General features: G+C 44.0%; 1 pseudogene; it reads left to right on the forward strand.

The window, feature by feature from the left end:
• The first annotated feature begins 4676 nt into the window (after window positions 1–4676).
• LOC148778275 (putative serine protease 47) lies at window positions 4677–22282 on the forward strand (annotated as a pseudogene).
• Window positions 22283–22544: the final 262 nt, after the last annotated feature.

Here is a 22544-nt window from a genome sequence, read left to right on the forward strand (position 1 = left end):
CAGTAAGATTAGATCTCAATTACAGGAGAAAAACTATTAAAAATTCCAACATACGGATGCTGAACAACACGCTGCTGAATAACCAACAAATCATAGAAGAAATAAAAAAGAAATAAAAATATGCATAGAAATGAATGGAAATGAAAACACAACAACCCAAAACCTCTGGGACACTGTAAAAGCAGTGCTAAGGGGAAGGTTCATAGCAAGACAGGCTTACCTCAAGAAACAAGAAAAAAGTCAACTAAATAACCTAACTCTACACCTAAAGCAAATAGAAAAGGAAGAAATGAAGAACCCCAGGGTTAGTAGAAGGAAAGAAATATTAGAAATTAGGCCAGAAATAAAGCAAAAGAAACTAAAGCGACCATAGCAAAAATCAACACAGCTAAAAGCTTGTTATTTGAGAAGATAAATAAAATTGCCAAACCATTAGCCAGACTCATCAAGAAACAAAGGGAGAAGAATCAAATCAACAAAATTGGAAGTGAAAATGGAGAAATCACAACAGACAACACAAAAATACAAAGGATCATAAGAGACTACTATCAGCAATTATATGCCAATAAAATGAACAACTTGAAAGAAATGGACAAGTGCTTAGAAAAGTACAACTTTCCAAAAGTGAACCAGGAAGAAATAGAACATCTTAACAGATCCATCACAAGCATGGAAATTGAAACTTTAACCAGAAATCTTCCAGCAAACAAAAGCCCAGGACCAGACGGCTTCACAGCTGAATTCCACCAAAAATTTAGAGAAGAGGTAATACCTATCCTACCCAAAATCTTCCAGAAAATCGCATAGAAAGGTAAACTTCCAAACGCATTCTATGAGGCCACCATCACCCTAATCCCAACACCTGGTAAAGATCCCACCAAAAAAGAAAACTACAGGCCAATATCAATGATGAATATAGAATCAAAAATCATTAACAAAATACTAGCAAACAGAATCCAACAACATATTAAACATATCATGCATCATGACCAAGTGGGCATTATCCCAGGGATGCAAGGATTCTTCAATATCAGCAAATCAATCAACGTAATACACCACATTAACAAATTGAAAAATAAAAGCCATATGATTATCTCAATAGACGCAGAGAAAGCCTTTGACAAAATTCAACATCCATTTATGATCAAAAACCTACAGAAAGCAGGAATAGAAGGAACATATCTCAACATAATAAAAGCTATACATGATAAACCCACAGCAAACATTATCCTCAATGGTGAAACATTGAAAGTGTTTCCCCTAAAGTCAGGAACAAGACAAGGGTGTCCACTCTCACCACTACTATTCAACATAGTTTTGGAAGTTTTGGACACAGCAATCAGAGCATAAAAAGACATAAAAGGAATCCAGATTGGAAAAGAAGAAATAAAACTCTCACTGTTTGCAGATGACATGATCCTCTACATAGAAAACCCTAAAGACTCTACCAGAAAACTACTAGAGATATAGGAAATTTGCAGGATATAAAATTAACACAAGAAATCCCTTGCATTCCTATACACTAACAATGAGAAAACAGAAAAAGAAATTAAGGAAACAATTCCATTCATGATTGCAATGAAAATAATAAAATACTTAGGAATATATCTACTTAAAGAAACAAAAGACCTATATATAGAAAACCATAAGACACTGATGAAAGAAATCAAAGAGGACAGAAACAGATATAGAAATATACCATGTTCATGGATTGCAAGAATCAATATAATGAAAATGAGTATACTTCCCAAAGCAATCTATAGATTCAATGCAATCAATTTCAAGCTCCAACGGTATTTTTCACAGAACTAGAACAAATAATTTCACAATTTGTATGGAAATACAAAAAAACCTTGAATAGGCAAAGCAATCTTGAGAAAGAAGAATAGAACTGAAGGTATCAACCTGCCTGACTCAGGCTATTCTACAAAGCTAGAGTCATCAATACAGTATGGCACTGACACAAAGATAGAAATATAGATCAATGGAACAAAGCAGAAAGCCCAGAGATAAATCCACGCACCTTTGGACACCTTATCTTTGACAAGGGAGGCAAGAATATACAATGGTGGAAAGACAATCTCTTTAGCAAGAGGTGCTGGGAAAACTGGTCAACTACTTGTAAAAGAAAGAAACTAGAACACTTTCTAACACCATACACAAAAATAAACTCAAAATGGATTAAAGTTATAAACGTAAGACAAGAAACTATAAAACTCATAGAGGAAAACATAGGAAAAACACTCTCCGACATAAATCACTGAAGGATCCTCTATGACCCACCTCCCAGAGTAATAGAAATAAAAGCAAAAATAAATAAATGGGACCAAATTAAAAGCTTTTGCACAATGAAGGAAATTACAAGCAAGGTGAAAAGACAGCCTTCAGAATGGGAGAAAATAATAGCAAATAACTGACAAATAATAGCAAAGTTACTGACAAAGTAACTGACAAAGGATTAATCTCAAAAATATACAAACAACTCCTGAAGCTCAATTTCAGAAAAATAAACGACCCAATCAAAAAATGGGCCAAAGAACTAAACAGACATTTCTCCAAAGAAGACATACAAATGGCTAACAAACATGAAAAGATGCTCAACATCACTCATAATCAGAGAAATGCAAATCAAAACCACAATGAAGTACCATTTTACACCAGTCAGAATGGCTGCTATCCAAAAGTCTACAAGCAATAAATACTGGAGAGGGTGTGGAGAAAAGGGAACCCTCTTACACTGTTGGTGGGAATGCAAACTTGTACAGCTGCTATTTAGAAAAGTTTGGTAAGTCCCTAAAAAACTGGAAATAGAACTGCTATATGACCCAGCAATCCCACTGCTGGACATACACACCAAGGAAACCAGAATAGAAAAAGACACGTGTACCCCAATGTTCATTGCAGCATTGTTTATAATAGCCAGGACGTGGAAGTAACCTAGATGTTCATAGGCAGACAAATGGATAAGAAAGTTGTGGTACATATACACAATTGAGTATTACTCAGCAATTAAAAATAATACATTTGAATCAGTTATAATGAGGTGGAAAAAAACTGGATCCTATTATGCAGAGTGAATTAAGCGGAAAGGAAAACACCAATACAGTATATTAATGCATATATATGGAATTTAGAACGATGGTAATGATAACCCTATATGCGAGACAGCAAAAGAGACACAGATATGTAGAACAGTCTTTTGGACTCTGTGGGAGAGGATGAGGGTGGGATGATTTGGTAGAATGGCATTTGAAACATGTATATTATCATATGTGAAATGGATCGCCATTCCAGGTTCAATGCATGAGACAGGGTGCTTGGGGCTGGTGCACTGGGATGACCCAGAGGGATGGGGTGGGGTGGGAGGTGGGTGGGGTTTCAGGATGGTGAACTGATGTACAACCATGGCGGATTCATGGCAATGTATGGCAAAACCACTACAACATTATAAAATAAAATAAAATAAATTTATTTAAAAAAGAAAATAAAAAACTATGGGGGATTACCTACAGAAAATAAAAGCAAGCAACACAATACTCCAACACAATTATTCTTCAATAATCCTCTCTGCCATGTGGTGTGGGCCCATCTCAAGTCACAACTTCTTCTCAATGTCCCCTTATTTCCAGGTGTCAAATTCCAGATGGAGCCCTGGGACCACATGTGTGGCTAGCAGCTGAATGATTCTTATTATTCCTACGAAACTGTGTGCCCAGGAGGAGTCATGGTCACTGTCATGCTTGTGGTGAGCCTTAGTGCTAGGCTGCATAAGGGGGAGGTGTGTTCCCTGGCAGAGTGACAGGGCTGCTCAGGAGTATAATTCACCTAGCCATGTGGGGCTGGCTCAGTGACTGGCTTCTGAACAGAGGAGGAGGACTTACTATGGAGTTCAGGCATCACAGCCCAGGTCTGGTCACTGGAGCTTTGAGGGCTCAGAGTCTATCGGCAACCACTCTGTGCCATGCTCTGTGCAAGCCACTCTGGGGCATAAGGGGTAGCAAATCCTGCCTCATCACGTCTCCATCCTGTCAGAAGAGAAAGCCCAGCATGGATGAGAAGGGCAGAGCAAATGGGGTGGGGATTTGGGAGAAGGTGTGTGGAGAGGGAGGGCTTGCAGGAGCGGAAGGGTTGGGTGAGGGGAACATGAGAGAGGGTCTCCAAGTAGATGAGCTGTGAAGACAGTGAGGGAGGGGGGAAGATTCAGTACCTGTGTTGGGGGAACAAGGCAAGGTTCTGTTTCATGCCTTCATTTGCTCGTTTGTTTAATGAATTTTTTTCAAGTCCTTGTAACTCAGTGGAAAAGCAGGCTTTGGGCAGGTAGGTGTTGAAAAAAGGGTATGGTCAGAAAGAGTGTATGTTGTATGGAGTCTCAGGAAGGGTAAAGTTAGATCTGGGACTGAGCCAGAATGCCTGCTGTGTACAATCAAAAGGTCTTCATTTGATAACCCCACAGAGGAGTTTTCCAGAACAAGGATTCAGTGCTTCTCCAATTCTAGTGTGTGATGGAGAAGCCAGCCATATGTTTGAAACTATAAGTAGGATGCCAATTAGCCTCAAGAAAGAAGGCCTCCTGAACATTAGAAATGGGGAGAGAGAAGCTTGGAATGGAAGGGTCTAGAGGGGTGTAGACAGTTAGTTGAGGATGAAGGGAAAGAGCTAGTCCCCACTTGGAGATGATGGTTACAGTTCGCCTTTCCTTCTCCAGGAAATCCAAAGCCCCGTGGAACTACGGGCTTCTGTTAGGAAGCCCCCAGCTGTACCAGCACACCCAGCACAACCAGGACGTGTCTGTGAGCTGGATTGTGATCCACCCAGACTTCAAGAAGTTATATCCCTTCAGGAATGACATTGCCATGTTGCAGCTGCTCTTTGCTGTGAGTTTCACCTCCTATATCATCGCTGCCTGTCTCCCAGTTCCTGCCATGAACCTCCCCAGTAACTCATCCTGCTGGATACCTGACTGGGGGATGCTCAACGAAGAAAGTGAGGGGGTGTGGGGTAGTTGGGGGGATGAGAATGGGGAGGAGGAGGAATGGGAGAAGGACAGAAGAGCAAAGAAGGAAGGTGTGTCTCCACCTGAGGGGTCTCCAGGCAAAGGTCCCCTTGGCCCACTATGCTTCATTTCGAGAGGACTGGACAATTCTAGTTCTAGTTGTGAAAGTGTGTGATTCTAAGGCTTTGGTGTTCCCTAAAGTGTAAAGGTCTGAAGTCTGGGAATCTTTGACTTTGGAATCAAGAATCTGAGTTCTTAAAGTCTTTCTGGTTCTTGATTCCAAGGTTTAAATCAACCAAAGATCTGAGATGACTTGATCCAACTCAAAGGTCATGCTTGGGGCCTGGTTCCTTCCAAGTCACTGACAAACTCTGATTTCCTTTGCCATAGGAGGTGCTTGTGAAAAGTGGAAAGAAAATACAAGTATGACCTCTGACCTCTAAGCTTGCCTGATCAATTCTGAACCTCGCTTTGCTCTTCTCCCAACCCAGTTCACCCATCTACTTTGTAGGCTCATTAGGTGAACTGAATGACACAGGAAAACAACTGTACTTTTTAAGTTTGAAAGTGGAGAGATGTAGCAAAAACTTATGATCAAGAGTTTTTATTAAAGAAAAGATTGATTACAATTTGATGAAATACTTATGATGCAAAATTAGGGAGGGAAAGAGTATTCATTTGTAATTATTAGTTGCGTCATAATTTGATATGGTGTTTCTCTACAAAGCTGCTACAGGCATTTTGAACAGATGCTGTCTTCATTGGGTGGGATGTTCCACAATCTCTGGTCCCTGCCTATTAGTATGTCACTAACACGCCCTAATCATAGGACAAACAACCAGGTCCGCAGCATTCTCACACCACAAACACACACACACACACACACACACAATACACAGACACACACACAACACATGTATACCACACTTCACACACACAAACAGGCACAACACAGAAACACACACACATGTATTTCAAACACACAAAGACACAAACAGCAGATGTATACACACTTTACACGCATACACATACACACAGACTGGTTCCTCCTTGAGAACAGGGACCCTGTCTTTCTTGTTTTAACATCCCAGTTCATGCCCCAGGTAGGGCCTGGCATCTGGTAGGTATCCCACTGCTGCCCCCGGGTCCTTCTTTCCTGGACCTTCTTACTGGTCTCAGATCCCACCCCGTATGCTCTATGTTACTCTCCACATAGCTGTCTGAGTATTTGCTTTACAGCAGGAGTCATGCCAGTTCCCTGCTCATTACCCTCAGTGCCTTCTCATTTCTACTTAAAATAAGGTCTAAACTCCCTACCTTGGCTCTCAGTCCCCATTCTTCTCTCTCATCTCCTACTGTATCCCTCACCCACACCACCCCAGCCAGCAGGCCTCACTCCTGCCTTGATGATGCCAAGGCCATTCCCACCTCAGGTCTCCACCTTGACTATCTCTCTGGACTCATTTGCTTTTCCAACTGATCTCATCATGCCTTGTTTCATTGCATATGCAGCTTGGCTACTCCTCTGAGAAGTTTTGCTTGATCATGTGAGCTAAAACAGGCAACCCCTAATAACACATCTTGTTTTATTTCCTTTACACCACTTATTAGATCTAAAATAATGCTCCTTATTTATTTTATTTACGCTGTCTGTCCCAAATAAAAACGTTCACCTGTATCATTAGTTAAAATATACTTAACGTGAAGACAGAGGAGCAAATGAGTAAACTGGATGAAGAATAAATGAATGATAGGATGAGAGGATGGATGGCGGGAAGGTGGGAGAATGAGTGGGTGGAAGGGAAGAGGGTTGGGAGGATGGGTGAAAGAATGGTGGGAAGGGAGATGGAGTGAGTGGGTCTATTGATGGAGGGGAGAATGGAGAGATGGATGAAAAGATGAGTGTATAGGCAAGTGGATGTAAGGGTGAGTGGGCAAATGGGAAATGAGGAAAGATAGGTAGGTGAATGGTTAGTGATAGTCAAAAGGTGAGTGGATGGGATGGTTTGTGAAAGGATAGATAGGTTGGTGAATGGTTGCTAAGCACCAGTGAGTGGCGTGTGTTGGTGGGATTTGCCTTTTTCCTTTGTGGGATAGGAGTTTTGCCTATTGTTATGAAAGAGGTTGAAGGAATAGGGCGAATTTGGAAAAGTTTGAGAGAAAGTGGAGGGCTTATTAGGCATAGGTAGAAGACTGAAACAAGGATGAAAGCTCAGCTGTGAGGAGAAAACCCCATGTTGAGGGGCAGTGCTGACTGGTAAGGCAGAGGTCTGTAGCTAGGCTGCAGCATCCTTCCCTGATTTCCTCCTTATCCTTGCAGCATCTTGGCTTGAACCTTTCCATCTCCAGGAAGGTAAGGTGAGCTTCATTGAGAACAAGTTCTATAAACTGTTATATGGAGATGGAAAAGGCAAGACCGCTCTGTCCGTGTGAACATACTGTGTGCTGGGGAGTTCTTGACAGGAAAGTCCATCTGCCAAGTGAATAAGGCCCTCACCTGTTCTCAGGGCCTCAGTTTCTATAGGGGAGGGGCTGTGTTGCCTCTACTCTCCTTGTGGAGCCCATGGGACTTCCCATTTCCTCCCTCTATGCGTCTTCCTGGACTCCATCCCTTGGCAATGTACCCCAGGCCAACTCCCCTTCCTAAGTTCCTTTCACATGAAGGCATCTACAGCATCTATTCTTGAGGCATATATTAAAGTTTTTACTGAAGTGTAATATACATACAAAAGAATATATCCATGCTGTTTTCATAAGTTGGATGAATTTTCACATAGTGAGGCAACAGGTGATCAATATCACCAGAGGCCCCACTCACACTTCCTTCCTGTCACCAACACCCAACAGAAACCACCATCTTCACCTTTAATACCTTAGATTAGATTCTGAATGTTCTGTAAGTAGACTTTATTTCCGGTTGTCAATCTTTCTTGTCTTAATATTGTATTTGTGAGAATGATCCATACTGTTACCTGTTCAGTCTCCTTACTCTACAGGACTCTACTGTGTGCCTTGAATTTGATGTTCAGTTACACTCTTAATGGATATTTCAGCACTTTCCAAGTTTTTCATTTCTTTTCACTTCCAAATGTTTTACCTTCTATTTCACAGAAACCCTTGAGTAGAACTGTTGGAGTAAAAGGTATGCATATATTTACCTTTGGCAAATATTACCAAACATCTCCAAAGTGGTTCACCATTTCCACTCACTCAAGCAGTCGATTAGAGTTTGTATTCTCACCAATAGTTAGCATTTTCCATCTTTTCTCATTTTAATAGATTTTTGTGGTTTCATTTTACCAATGATCAATTAAATATTCTTTCACATATTTATTATCATTGGATATATTTTTATGTAAAGTTTCCTTTCAAGATATTTTACCCCCTCTTATTTTTCTGTTGGGTTCTCTGTCTCTTCCTTTAGTGGCTCTGTATATATTTTATATATTCCAGATATATGTCTATTGTTGGCTATTTGTGTTTTTGTGTTTTTTTTTTTTCCTTTGGTGTTTGTTCTGTTTGTTTGCTTTCTTTTGCCTGTACTGGGTCTTAGTTGTCACTTGCAGGCTCTTCATTGCAGAGGGTGGGCCTCTCTTAGTTGTAGCATGCGATCTCCAGAGAACATGGGCTCAGTAGTTGCAGCATGTAGACTTAGTTGTCCCGTGGCATGTGGGACATTAGTTCCCTGACCAGGGATGGAACCCGTGTCCTCTGAAAGGAGGGAAGATTTTTAACCACTGGACCACCAAGGAAGTCTTCTTGTATATTTTAATTTTGAACTTTTCCTTACACTCTATGTAGTGCCCTGTTTTATAGGTGAGAAAACAGGCCTGGAGAGGACAGGTGGCTACCCTAAAATAAGGCAGCACAGCCTGGGCCCCTGTGTTTTCACTCGAAGCCTAACAAGACCTCCACTGGATCACCCTCAGGGCCGAGCCTCCCAAGAGGGCATCATGTTTCAAGCTCTTCTGTGCCCCTTTGTCTACTTGCCTGCTGGATATCCATAGTGCTCTTGAGCCGACTCCTCCTCTCATTTATCTTCAGGATGAGGACACCACTGAGATGGACCCTCTAGAGCCAAGGCAGCATATAACTACCCCTCCTACTCCTGCCTCTCTTAGCCTTTCAGTCACAACAGCCTACCTGAGAAACTGCATCTAGATTCATATTCTGCCATATCACCTGCACTGGCTCCCATCCTCCAACCCAGGCCCCTCTTCTCTCCCTGAAAGTTCCTCCCCACTTGCAGGGGGCATCCAGAAACAGGTCTGAGGAGAGACAGACCACAGGGACACTCAGTGCTTAGACTGTGGGGCAGAAAAGATCTGGTCCCAGTATTCAGTCTGTCATTTCCTGGGATTGTGATCTTAGCTAAGTTTCCTCATCCATAAAATGGATTTGCTAAAGCCTCCTCTTAATAAGGTCCCTGTAGGAAATTTAATACTGTACTGGCATTCAGAAGGTACTTAGCAATCATTGGCTTTCAACCTCCTGGCCTGGCCTGACTCCAACTACCTGGATTTTACCTGTTTTTCTGGACCTGTCTTAGACCTCTCCTCTCACTCATTGTGGAATTCACTGCCCTGGCTCCACTCAGCACATACAAAACCCACACACCCACACTCAGTTTACTCTGTCTTTTCAATAGTGCAAAGCACAGCTCAGTTTCCATGGGATATACTAGTAGTGGGGCTTCCTCTGTCTCCTGAGAACTCCCATGGGGTCAGAAGGCTACTGGAGCCCTTCCCATCTCTCCCATACTGGCCCAGAATCCACCACGATATCAGCAACCGCAAGACTCCTCTGTATGAATCCCTGAGGCCTGGAGTGTACAGGAACTTGGCCTTCCCTAGCCTTAAGGAGTGCAGTATGGGTGCACTGTGGGGAGGGCCAAGGGAACCCCAGGTAGGGACCCCAGAGTATAAGAGCTGAGGTGATGATGGAACACTCCCAAAGACCAAGAAGCCCGTGGTGTGACTTTCTCGGTGCTTTGGTGACATCACCTTAAATTGGTGGCTCAGACAACAGAATGTATTATCTTAGATTTCTGGACATCAGAGTCTAAAGTCAAGGTGTTGGCCTGGCTGCTTCCTTCTGGAGGCTCTAGGAGAAAATGTTTTCATGCTTTTCTATCTTTTTAGCGGTCCCAAAAAATCCTCGAAACCACTCTAGTGTTCTTGCCTGGAGAATCCCCGGGACAGGGGAGTCTGGTGGGCTGCGGTCTATGGGGTCACACAGTCGGACACTACTGAAGCGATGTAGCAGCAGCAGCAGCAACAAAAATTCTCGGCTCATGGCCCCTTCCTACAGCACCAAATCCCATTGCTCCTCCCTCTGGTCCTGTCATCACATCTCCTCCTGTGACTCAGACCTCCTGCCTCCCTCTTTCCTCATGAGTACCTTTGTGTTTATGTTGGGTCCAATCAGATAATTCAGGATAATGTTCCTATTTCCTGATTCTCAATGCCATCACAGCTGCAGAGTCCCTTTTGCCATGTAAGATAACATAGGCCTAGGTTCTGGTAATGAGGATGACCAGTTTTGAGGGTTACTTCTGGCTAGCCACACAATGTACCCTTCTCTTTCCTTCAAGTCACCACTTCCCTCACCCCTCCCTGTCAGCTGGAGAGCTTGCTTCCAATTTCACTGAGAACATCAAAGCATTCAACTGGCCTAGGTGCCATTCATCTTCCCAGTCCAGCAGGCATGTTGCATCTCTCCTGAGCCTCCTGGCCCACTGTAGTGAGTCCCTCCTAGAGCTCTGGGTGCCCAAAGGCTCCCTTGCTCCATGTCTTATCTCCACCTTCACAGCTCTCGTATAAACGTGCAGTGGCAATCTCCTTCCCGCTACTGCCCAGTTTCTAGCTTCCTTTCCCCCAAAGACTCCTCCTAACAGCCATGAATTTAACCCACTCTACTCAGGCAAGGAGATCCAACCAGTCCATTCTAAAGGAGATCAATCCTGGGTGTTCATTGGAAGGACTGATGCTAAAGCTGAAACTGCAATACTTTGGCCACCTCACGCAACGAGTTGACTCACTGGAAAAGACTCTGATGCTGGGAAAGGTTGGGGGCGGGAGGAGAAGGGGACGACGGACAATGAGATGGCTGGATGGCATCACCGACTCTGTGAACATGAGTTTTAGTGAACTCGGGGAGTTGGTGATATACAGGGAGGCCTGGCGTGCTGTGATTCATGGGGTCGCGGAGAGTTGGATAGGACTGAGCGACTGAACTGAACTGACCCAGGAGTGTCCCCAGTGCCACCAAAGCCACATGGAACCTGTCTTACCAGAGACACACGTGGCCCCAAATCCTCCTCTCACTCGGCACTTCAGCAAGTCTCACTGCCATTTCCTGGGCACCAGGACCAGCCAGCTACTCTACTCTGCACTGGTCCCCTCCTGTCACACCTCTAAATGCTGGAGACCCCAGGGCTCTGTGCTCAGTCTGCTCTTCGCCCTCTGCACTTCTTCCCTGGTTGTTGAGATAGGCTCAACTTTGGCAGACAGGTCCTGTTGCTTCCTTCAACATATTGTCCCAAATCTGATTCTTTCTTACCGCCCTGGCCCCTCCCTACCCATAATCTCTCACCTACTCTCCTGTAATTCTTCCAAACCCCTTCCTTGGCTTTCTGGTGTGACTCTGTTGGGAATGTCGTGACATAATCTTAAGTGGGTGGCTCAGACAACAGAAATTTATAATCTTACATTTCTGGAGGTCAGAGTCTAAAGTCAAGGTGTTGGTCAGGCTTCTTCCCTCTAGAGACTCTAGGCAGGGAGACTGTTTTCTTTCTTGTTCTAGGTTTTTAGAGGTCCCCGACATTCCTTTGCTCATGGCCCCTTCCTCAGTCTCCAAAGCACATCACTCCTCCCTCTGCTCTTGTCATCGCATCTCCTCCTTTGACTCTGACCTCCTGCCTCCCTCTTTCCTCATGAGGACCTTTGTGATTACGTTGGGTACACCCAAATAATCTCAGATAATCTTCCTATTTCCTGATACTCAACTCCGTCACAGCTGCAGAGTCCCTTTTGCCATGTAAGCTAACTTAACCACAGTTCTGATGATGAGAATGGCCACTTTTTAGGGTGATTTTTGGCCAGTCACACCATGTGCCCTTCTCTTTCCTTCAAGTTGCCACTTCTCCACCCCTCCCTCTCAACTGGACAGCTTCCTTCCTGTTTTACTGAGACTATCAAAGCACTAAGACTAGAGCCCGTTCATCTTCCCATTCCACTTCTTCTCACCCCAAGAAAGCATGTTCTATCTCTCTTGAACCTCCTGGTCCATCCCAGTCAGTACCTCCTGGGGTTCTTGGTACCCAGAATCTCCCTTGCTTCATGTCTTCTGTGTCCCCTTTAATGGGTCCTGTGTAAACGTCCAGTGGCAATCTCCCTCCTGCTACTGCCCAGTTTCTCTGCCTCCTTTCCCCCAACGACTCCTCTTAACAGCACTAGATCTAACCCACTCTGCCCAGGAGTGTCCCCAGTGCCACCAGAGCCACATGGCCAGTGTCCCCAAGAGCGCGTCTTGCCAGAGCCAGACTTGGAATTGAGTCATCCTCTCACTCAACATTTCAGCAAGTCTCACTGCCATTTCCTGGACACCAGGACCAGCCAGCTACTCGGCTCTGCACTGGTCCCCTCCCCTCCCAATTCTCAATGCTGGAGACCCCAGGACTCTGTGCTCAGCCTGCTCCTCCCCCTCTGCACTTCTATCCTGGTTGGTGAGATAGGCTCAACTTTGACAGGTCCTGTTGCCTCTTTCAACATATTGTCCCAAATCTGTTTCTTAATACCCTGGGCCCTCCCTACCCATAATCTCTCACTTCTCTCCTGTTAGTCAGTCAGTTCATTTCAGTTGCTCAGTAGTGTCCGACTCTCCGCGACCCCATGAATCACAGCACGCCAGGCCTCCCTGTCCATCACCAACTCCCGGAGTTCACTCAAACTGACCTCCATTGAGTCGGTGATGCTATCCAACCATCTCATTCTCTGTCGTTCCCTTCTCCTCCCGCCCCCAACCTTTCCTAGCATCAGAGTCTTCTCCAGTGAGTCAACTCGTCGCATGAGGTTGCCAAAGTATTGCAGTTTCAGCTTTAGCATCAGTCCTTCCAATGAACATCCAGGATTGATCTCCTATAGAAAGGACTGGTTGGATCTCCTTGAAGTACAAGGGACTCTCAAGAGTCTTCTCCAACACCACAGTTCAAAAGCATCAATTCTTCGGCAATCAACTTTCTTCACAGTCCAACTCTCACATCCACACATGACCACGGGAAAAAACATAGCCTTGACTAGACGGACCTTTTTTGGCAAAATAATGTCTCTGCTTTTTAATATACTATCAATATTAGTCAAAACTTTCCTTCCAAGGAGGAAGCGTCTTTTAATTTCATGGCTGCAATAAGCATCTGCAGTGATTTTGGAGCCCCAAAAAATAAAGTCTGACACTGTTTCCACTGTTTTTCCATCTATTTCCCATGAAGTGATTGGACCAGATGCCATGATCTTTGTTTTCTGAATGTTGAGCTTCAAGCCAACCTTTTCACTCTCCTCTTTCACTTTCATCAAGAGACATTTGAGTTCCTCTTCACTTTCTGCCATAAGGGTAGTGTCATCTGCATATCTAAGGTTATTGATATTTCTCCCAGCAATTTTGATTCCAGTTTGTGTTTCTTCCAGCCCAGCGTTCCTCATGATGTACTCTGCATATAAGTTAAATAAGCAAGGTGACAATATACAGCCTTGATATACTCCTCTTCCTATTTGGAACCAATGTGTTGTTAAATGTACTGTTCTGACTGTTGCTTCCTGACCTGCATACAGGTTTCTCAAGAGGCAGGTCAGGTGGTCTGGTATTCCCATCTCTTTCAGAATTTTCCACAGTTTATTGGGATCCACACAGTCAAAGACTATGACATAGTCAACGAAGCAGAAATAGATGGTTTTCTGGAACTCTCTTGCTTTCTCCATGATCCAGCGGATGTTGGCAATTTGATCTCTGGTGCCTCTGACTTTTCAAAAACTTGCTTGAACATCTAGGAGTTCACGGTTCACATATTGCTGAAGCCTGGCTTGGGGAATTTTAAACATGACTTTACTAGCGTGTGAGATGAGTGCAATTGTGCGGTAGTTTGAGCATTCTTTGGCATTTCTTTTCTTTGGGATTGGAATGAAGACTGACCTTTTCCAATCCTGTGGCCACTGCTGAGGTTTCCAAAGTTGCTTGCATATTGAGTGCAGCACTTTCACAGCATCATTTTTCAAGATTTGAAATAGCCCAACTAGAATTCCATCACTGCACTAGCTTTTTTCGTAGTGATGCTTTCTAAGTCCCACTTGACTTCACATTCCAAGATGTCTGGCTCTAGGTCAGTGATCACGTTATCATGATTATCTTGGCTGGCGTCTCTCGTGTCTGCGCCACCGGGGCTGGTGTCTCTCGAGTCTGCTACTCCACGTTCAAGATCAGGATGGACGGCATTGAGGAGATACCCCTCATCGAAGGTAAGGTGCAGCGGCTGCGCTTTCTTGGAGCAGCTGTGAAGAGATATCACATGCCCAAAGTAAGAGAAACCCAAATAAGATGCTAGGTATTGCGAGGGGGCATCAGAGGGCAGACACACTGAAATCATAGTCACAGGAAACTAGTCGATCCTATCACATGGACCACAGCTGAATGTGGTCCACTGGAGAAGGGAATGGCAAACCACTTCAGTATACTTGTTTTGAGAACCCCATGAACAGTATCAAAGGGCAACATGATAGGACACTGAATGAGGAATCCCGCAGGTCAGTAGATGCCCAGTATGCTACTGGAGCTCAGTGCAGAAATAACTCTAGAAGGAATGAAGGGATGGAGCAAAAGCAAAACCAATACCCAGTTGTGGATGTGACCGGTCATAGAAGCAAGGTCCGATGCTGTAAAGAGCAATATTGCATAGGAACCTGGAATGTTAGGTTCACGAATCAAGGCAAATTGGAAGTGGTCAAACAGGAGATGGCAAGAACGAACATAGACATTCTAGGAATTAGTGAATTAAAATGGACTGGAATGGGTGAATTTAACTCAGATGACCATTATATCTACTACTGTGGGCAGGAATCCCTTAGAAGAAATGGAGGAGCCATTATGGTCAACAAAAGAATCCGAAATGCAATACTTGGATGCAATCTTAAAAACGACAGAATGATTTCTGTTCGTTTCCAAGGCAAACCATTTAATATTACAGTAATCCAGGCATATGCCCCAACCAATAACGCTGAAGAAGCCGAAGTTGAATGGTTCTATGAAGACCTACAAGACCTTTAAGAACTAACACCCAAAAAAGATGTCCTTTTAATTACGGGGGACTGGAATGCAAAAGTAGGAAGTCAAGAATCACCTGGAATAACAGGCAAATTTGGCCTTGGAGCACGGAATGAAACAGGGCAAAGGCTAATGGAGTTTTGTCAAGAGAACGCACTGGTCATAGCAAACACCCTCTTCCAACAACACAAGAGAAGACTCCACACATGGACATCACCAGATGGTCAACACCAAAATCAGATTGATTATATTCTTTGCAGCCAAAGATGGAGAAGCTGTATACAGTTAGCAAAAACAAGACCAAGAGCTGACTGTGGCTCAGATCATGAACTCCTTATTGCCAAATTCAGAATTCAATTGAAGAAAGTAGGGAAAACCATTAGACCATTCAGATATGACCTAAATCAAATCCCTTATGATTATACAGTGGAAGTGAGAAATAAATTTAAGTGACTAGATCTGATAGATAGAGTGCCTGATGAACTCTGGATGGAGGTTCGTGACATTTTACAGGAGCCAGGGACCAAGACCATCCCCGTGGAAAAGAAATTCAAGAAAGCAAAATCGTTATCTGAGGAGGTCTTACAAAATGCTGTGAAAAGAAGAGAAGCAAACAGGAAAGGAGAAAAGGAAAGATAAAAGCATCTGAATGCAGAGTTCCAAAGAATAGCAAGGAGAGATAAGAAAGCCTTCCTCAGTGATCAATGCAAAGAAATAAAAGAAAACAACAGAATGGGAAAGACAAGAGATCTCTTCAAGAAAATTAGAGATTCCAAGGGAACATTTCTCTCCCGTAGCTGCCTCCAAACCGGTTCATTCTCCACACAGCACCAGAACAATCGAGCTGATAGACTTGACCTAGCCGTTCTCCATGGGCATCAACTCCAAACCCCACCATAAAGGCCCCGGGATCCTGAGTCCAGTCTACCCACCTTGCTTCCCACTTGTCATTGCTCTTCCTCCTACCCACCTGGCCATCCCTCCTCTCCTCCTCTGCACTCACTGCTCCCTCTGCTCCAGCATCAGAAAGTTGGGCTGTCCTATTTGGAATCTCAGCTCATGAAAGCGCCATGCTTCCACCCTATGAAATATCCTTCCCTTCCTGTGCTGTCCGTTCCATGGCTTGCTTCCACATGTCACGTCTGACAGTGGGTGCCGAGTTGGATTCTTCAGGAACGCTTCATGAAAGAAGAGCTTTGTCCTTTTCCCCCTGTTCTCAAGGGCAGCAGTTGCTCCAGATGCTGGTTGTGTGTGTTGGACAAGTGCTTGACGGGGACCAAGCACAGCCACGTCCCCTGCTCCTCCAGCAATGAAACCTGTTAAGCTAATGAAGTGAGGGAGTTTCCACCCAGATGATCCTGCCCTGACAGCATTTCAGGACTCCAATAACACCCAGAGGCTTTCAGGAGACCCTCAGGTGCTCCCTGAGCAATACAGGCTGCCTCCACCAGGCCTGGGTACGGGCAATTTCTGAACAAATGCAACCAAGAAGTTGAGAGAAAACTAAAGGCCAGACTAAATGAATGAAAAAGGAGGATGACTCAGGTGGGGTTGTGCTGCTGCAGCTCAGAGTCTGCAAAAGCCAGGTCTGCAGCAGTTTCAGCTGGCCAGTTTCCACTCACAGACCAGCTCTCTTGGGTTCAAATCTTTCAGCTGTCCCTTCTTGGCCTTGGAGAGTGGTTTCTCCTGGACCACCATGCCCTTCCTGGGCACAGCCTCCATATATTGATGGATTTATACTTGTGATTGTTCTGAGGGTCAATCAGGAACTTCCTGAAGTATGATTCCAGTGCTTACCTGCATGACTTAATCAAGCTGGTCTGAGTGGGATGTTGGTGTCTGGAATTTCATAATGGTCCACCTGAGTTAGGTTGGAGGGCAGAGACTCATAAGCCTCACTTTGCTACCTGGTCCTCTCAGACCTGGCTCAGTAACCCACCTGAACTCCCATTTCTTTCCTAGAGTGATTCTGTGGGGGCCCTGGTCTGTGACTTCGCTAGTTCTGGGTTTGGATGGGACTGTCCAGCTGGGGCTTTGACTGCCAACACCCCATCTACCCTAGCATCTTCACCAACATCACCAACTGGATCAACAAGACCCAGGGACTCACCGCCCTCCCTGAACCCATGTCTGCTCTCCTCCACAGACCCAGTTTCCACAACAGTTTCCTCACCAAAACCTTCCCCCCTCCCCTCCCTCAGGCCCATCAGCTTTCAGTGGTCCCTTCTTGGCTTTCCTGTCCATTAGCTGCTACCCCCACAAACCAAGCTTGAAAAACCAAATAAAAACGAATTAAAGTCTCATCCTGATACTGTCTTGGGGCCCTATTGCTCCTCCTGTTCCTCAGCACTCACCCCTTCTCTTGAGGTTTGTCATGTGACTCCACAGACGAGGGAACAGAAACTGGCAGGAACATTACAGCAGGAGGAGGGCAGGGGTGAGGACACTGAAAGTCCAGCTGGGGAGAGGGAAGGATGTCTTTGCCTGCACACAGCACTCCTGCTGTGGGAGTGCACAGACTTTGGAGGAAGTACATCAGTCAGCTCCAGCTGCCATAATACATATCACAAGCAATGTGGCTTAGACAACAGGAGCCTTCCTGGCCCTCAACCCCACATGAATGTTCCCTTCTGGCCAGGGGCCCAGACCAGCCTGTCCCAAGGTGTCCACACACCTTCAGCAGTAGGAGCCTAGTGTCTCCTTTCTGCTTAGCTGACTCAGGACTTACTGGCCCTGCCTATAAGCCTTGAAGCAATGCTCTCCTCATCTTTCCTGTTAGTCTGCTGGTCACAAAGTCTTTGTGTAGCCAGCAGGATCCCAGGAAGCCTCACTATGTGGTTGTTCCAGCCTTCAAGATCCCTGATAATCTGGTAAAGTTCCCCTTTAGCACATATCCAATATGGACTAGATGTTAGTCAAAAGATTCAGGCCAAATTCTTTCCAATCCTGGCATTGCCTACATATCCCAGACTCTCACTGGCAGACGAGCACAAATGGACTCACATGGACTCTCATACGGATTCCACTGGCTGGAGAGAGGAACTTGCGCAAGAACTCCCTCCCCAAGATGAGCTTGGAAGGCCTCCAGAAAGTGTCTTCCTAGCGTCCACACATTTCCACAGTCCCTGCATCTGGCTGGAGTTCTACCACTGCGGTACCACCATGCTTAGCCATGTATCCACCACCATCACCAACCTTTAAAAGCCCAGCAGTCTCTGGAAGGGGGAAGACTAGCATTCCCTCCCATGGTGGTGAACTCAGTTATGGATCCTCAGGAAATATTTTGCTCAGGGCCCTTGAGTCAGGGAGCTACTGATACACCATGTGGTCCACACACATTCTCCAGAAGATCAGGGGAGCTCAGGCAGTTTAGCTGCACTAGTAATCACTCCACTGGTCCTAAGTTCTTATTTTCCTCCCAACCCCAGCAGCCCCAGGATGTCTACTCCTGAGCCTGGCCTTCACACACCTTATTTCTGGAGATAGGTGATTCTCTGTCCCTCCTGGTTGTCCTTAGACCTCTAACCAGGGGATCCCAACACATACCTCATCTCATAACAAACAGACCAAATGTCAGCTTCAGCCCAGCCAGTTCCCCATTGCCTGAAACTGACTTAGTGCTCAGCATTATCTTGGTTTAGCTGCTTTTTAAAGATAAACAGAAGCCTAGCAGGGTTAAGTCGTTTTTCAGAAATGACATAGGTAGGAATTAGTGGGAACAGGAATTCAAATCTTGATCTTTCTCACAGAACTTGAATATCTTTGTTCTTCCTACTCCTGCAGACTGTACCCGGATGCCTGTTACCCTGTGTTCACTTTCCTGGAGTAAATATCCAGGAATGCAATTGCTGTACTATAAGGTAAATATGCATTTAGTTTTTTTTTTTTAAGAAACAGGCAAACTGCTTTCCAGAGTGATTTTATGATTTTGCAGTTCCTTTAGTAACACTGTGAGAAATCCAATTTCATGGCATACTCCAATAACAAGTTAATTTTTATTTTAGCTGTTCTAAATCAACATGTGATTATTCTCATTGGTTTCCTAATTTGAGTTTCATTAATGACCAGGAGTTTTGAACATCTATTCATGATTTACTTTCCAAACACATGTTCTTTTTGGTGAAATGTCTCTTCATATCTTTTCCCCATTTTCTAATTGAATTGTTCTTATTTTTACTGAGTTTTAATAGTTTTTTCTACACTCTCGACACAAGATTTTTCTCAGATGTGTGACTTGCAAATAATTTCTCCAAACTCATAGCTTCTTCTCATCCTTAACAGAGTCTTTCATGTAGGAAAATAATGAATTTTGGTAAAATCCAATTTTTTCTTCTTTTTTGAGTAATGTTTTTGCTCTCGTGTGTAAAAACTCTTCACCAAGCCCTAGGACACAAAGATTTTCTCCTACTTTTCTTATAAAAGTTTCAAAATTTAAAATTTTGAGATTAAATCATATTGAAAAAGAAAGACAATTGGGAATCCAGAACTCAGGTTTATTTCCTCTTCTTTGTTACAACTGTGTAGGAAATTTGTCCTTAACACCTGCCCAATATCCTCATGATTTCTAACATTTTTTCCCCACCCTAAATCTGAAAGATTTCAATGACGTATATACTGGATACTTTCAGAGGGTTTTACCAGTCACTCCAAAATCACTGCAGATGCTAATTGCAGCCATGAAATTAAAAGATGCTTACTCCTTGGAGGGAAAGTTATGACCAACCTAGACAGCATATTAAAAAGCAGAGACATTACTTTGCCAACAAAGGTCCGTCTAGTCAAGGCTATGGTTTTTCCAGTGGTCATGTATGGATGTGAGAGTTGGACTGTGAAGAAAGCTGATCACCAAAGAATTGATGCTTTTGATCTGTGGTGTTGGAGAAGACTCTTGAGAGTCCCTTGTACTGCAAGAAGATCCAACCAGTCCATTTTAAGGGCGATCAATCCTGGGTGTTCATTAGAAGGACTGATGCTAAAGCTGAAACTGCAATACTTTGGCCACCTCATGTGAAGAGTTGACTCACTGGAAAAGACTCTGATGCTGGGAGGGATTGGGGGCGGGAGGAGACGGGGATGACAGAGAATGAGATGGCTGGATGGCATCACCTACTCGACGGACATGAGTTTGCATGAACTTCGGGAGTTGGTGATGGACAGGGAGGCCTGGTGTGCTGTGACTCTTGGGCTCGCAAAGAGTCGGACATGACTGCAAGACTGAACTGAACTGAACTGAAGGGAATGATTTGTCCATCTAGGTATTTCCCAAGCCTTTAGTACTCTTCAGTACAGATATATCTTCTTACATATACCTGACTTTTATTTTTTTATTCTCTGGTTTAACTACTCTGTGCACTCTCCCTTGACCTTAGTTGAGAAGATGAGGTGAGATCAATTTAAAGAAAATCACAGTAAACTTTATTTTAAAATATTAAAAAAATTAAGGGTTAAAGAAATTAACAGCTTGGAGACATTTCTCAGTATTTGAGATTTTCGTATGGGAAAATACAATACTCTTTTTAACCAGTAACTTCAAGCTAGAGGAATGGGGAGGCAAAATACTCTACACTGGCACTCCAGCAAGGCAGCTTTCTTGTTGATTCTTCCCTTGTCCTGTCAATCAGTTGTTAAAAGAGTCTCATTAAGGCTCTGAGTAGAGTTTGAATGAGCCAGTCTCAGGGCCATTGACATACAAATTGAATTGTGGAAAAAATTAACCCATCTCATGTCTACAATCATTTTGTACTCCAACAAAATCTTAGACCACAGAGGCAGATATAATTAAATCAGTCCAAAAGTAATTTTGGGAGACAGGCAACAGAAGGGAGTAACTAGAAGTCCTTTCACCATGATCTCTGATTATTCATGCAGAAAGGTGGGGGCAGGTAATGTTTGTTGAGAAAAAAATCTCTGGATATGGATCACAGACCTCAGATGACCGACCATATTCTATTGAAGCGTGGAATATTAGAATTACAGTGGGATCCCATGCTTATGTCTTGTAGAGTTTTCAATCTGTGTGTTTGGAAGCTCTCAGTATTGTTAAATGCCAGGAATTTTAAGAGGTATCCTGTGAAACAAAAATGGTATTAATCTTGGAACTGATAACTAAGACAATCTGATGATTGAATATTCTTTCAAAAGTATTACCAACCCAAGTCAATAAGTTGATTCTGCTACTTCTTTCTTGTTTTTTAGATTTGGCAGCTAAAATTCTCCAATATAATAAAAATGAAAGGGAGCATAATATTATTCCCATGCTACTGCTATCTCAACTGAAACTGACCCAAATTTTCAAGTGCTGATCAAAGTTTTGATAACAAAAACCTGCAAGGAGACATCTGAGAATCAACATTTATTGAAGCACCTCCATGTGTAAATAAATACAGTAAGAAAAAATATTCTAGTAAGCTGAATACATTTGTATAGTCTAGGAATGGAGTCAGCAGACAGTATCTCAAAGCGTTTCCCAGGTCTGAAATTCTTTGTTAGGATTCTTCTTTAGTGAAAACTTTTGGCCTACTAGGGAAAAAGACCTACTGTTTTTTGACAGACATAAATAAGAACCAAGGGCATGAAAGGGCATGAAAACACTTTCCCCATTTAAGGATATTGTTCTTAGGGTGGAGTTCTCCAAAACTCTTGTATCTAAATGCATGGATTTTACGTGTGCAATGTAAAAATCACCAGTGTGCATCTCACAAGAACTAGTTTTAAGAAGAAAGTTCTACGAAGGTTCCCTGTGAGAATCCATGGATACAGAACCTCCCCAAGTGTGCCTGGACAGTCCACTCTCTCCTCTCCCACAGCAACCTCTTGGGACAGTTGTCTGTGTGCCGCGTGTCTGCACGCACGCGCACGCCCACTGTGGGCAGGCTGACGGCCATTATCCAACAGCGGCTCCCAGCATCTGTTCAGGTTGTCCCCTCAAGAAGACAGGAGCTCTCACTGCAACAGGGAGGGCGGAACCCTAACAGCTAACCTGGCTTGGGCGGGAGCGGGCCCTCATGGCAGCCTCTAGAATCAATTACAGGAACTTTGAGGTATTTGAAGTAAGGGAGACACAGATTCTTCAATGCTCAGGTGTTCCCTTTCACCCTGGGGTTACTTGTGCCATTGTCAGTGTAGGGAGACTCCCTGTAATGCTCAGTTCCCTTGCGATGTTTACACCAGGATTATTGGCACCAGTGGGGAGCAGGCTGAAAGAATGGTTTCCTGACTTCAGGGCCTACAGTGGAGGATA

This window comes from Moschus berezovskii, chromosome 3 (assembly GCF_049115385.1).
Source record: "Moschus berezovskii isolate FMDL1 chromosome 3, NW_MosBer_1.0, whole genome shotgun sequence".
In the NCBI taxonomy this organism is placed as follows: Eukaryota; Metazoa; Chordata; class Mammalia; order Artiodactyla; family Moschidae; genus Moschus; species Moschus berezovskii.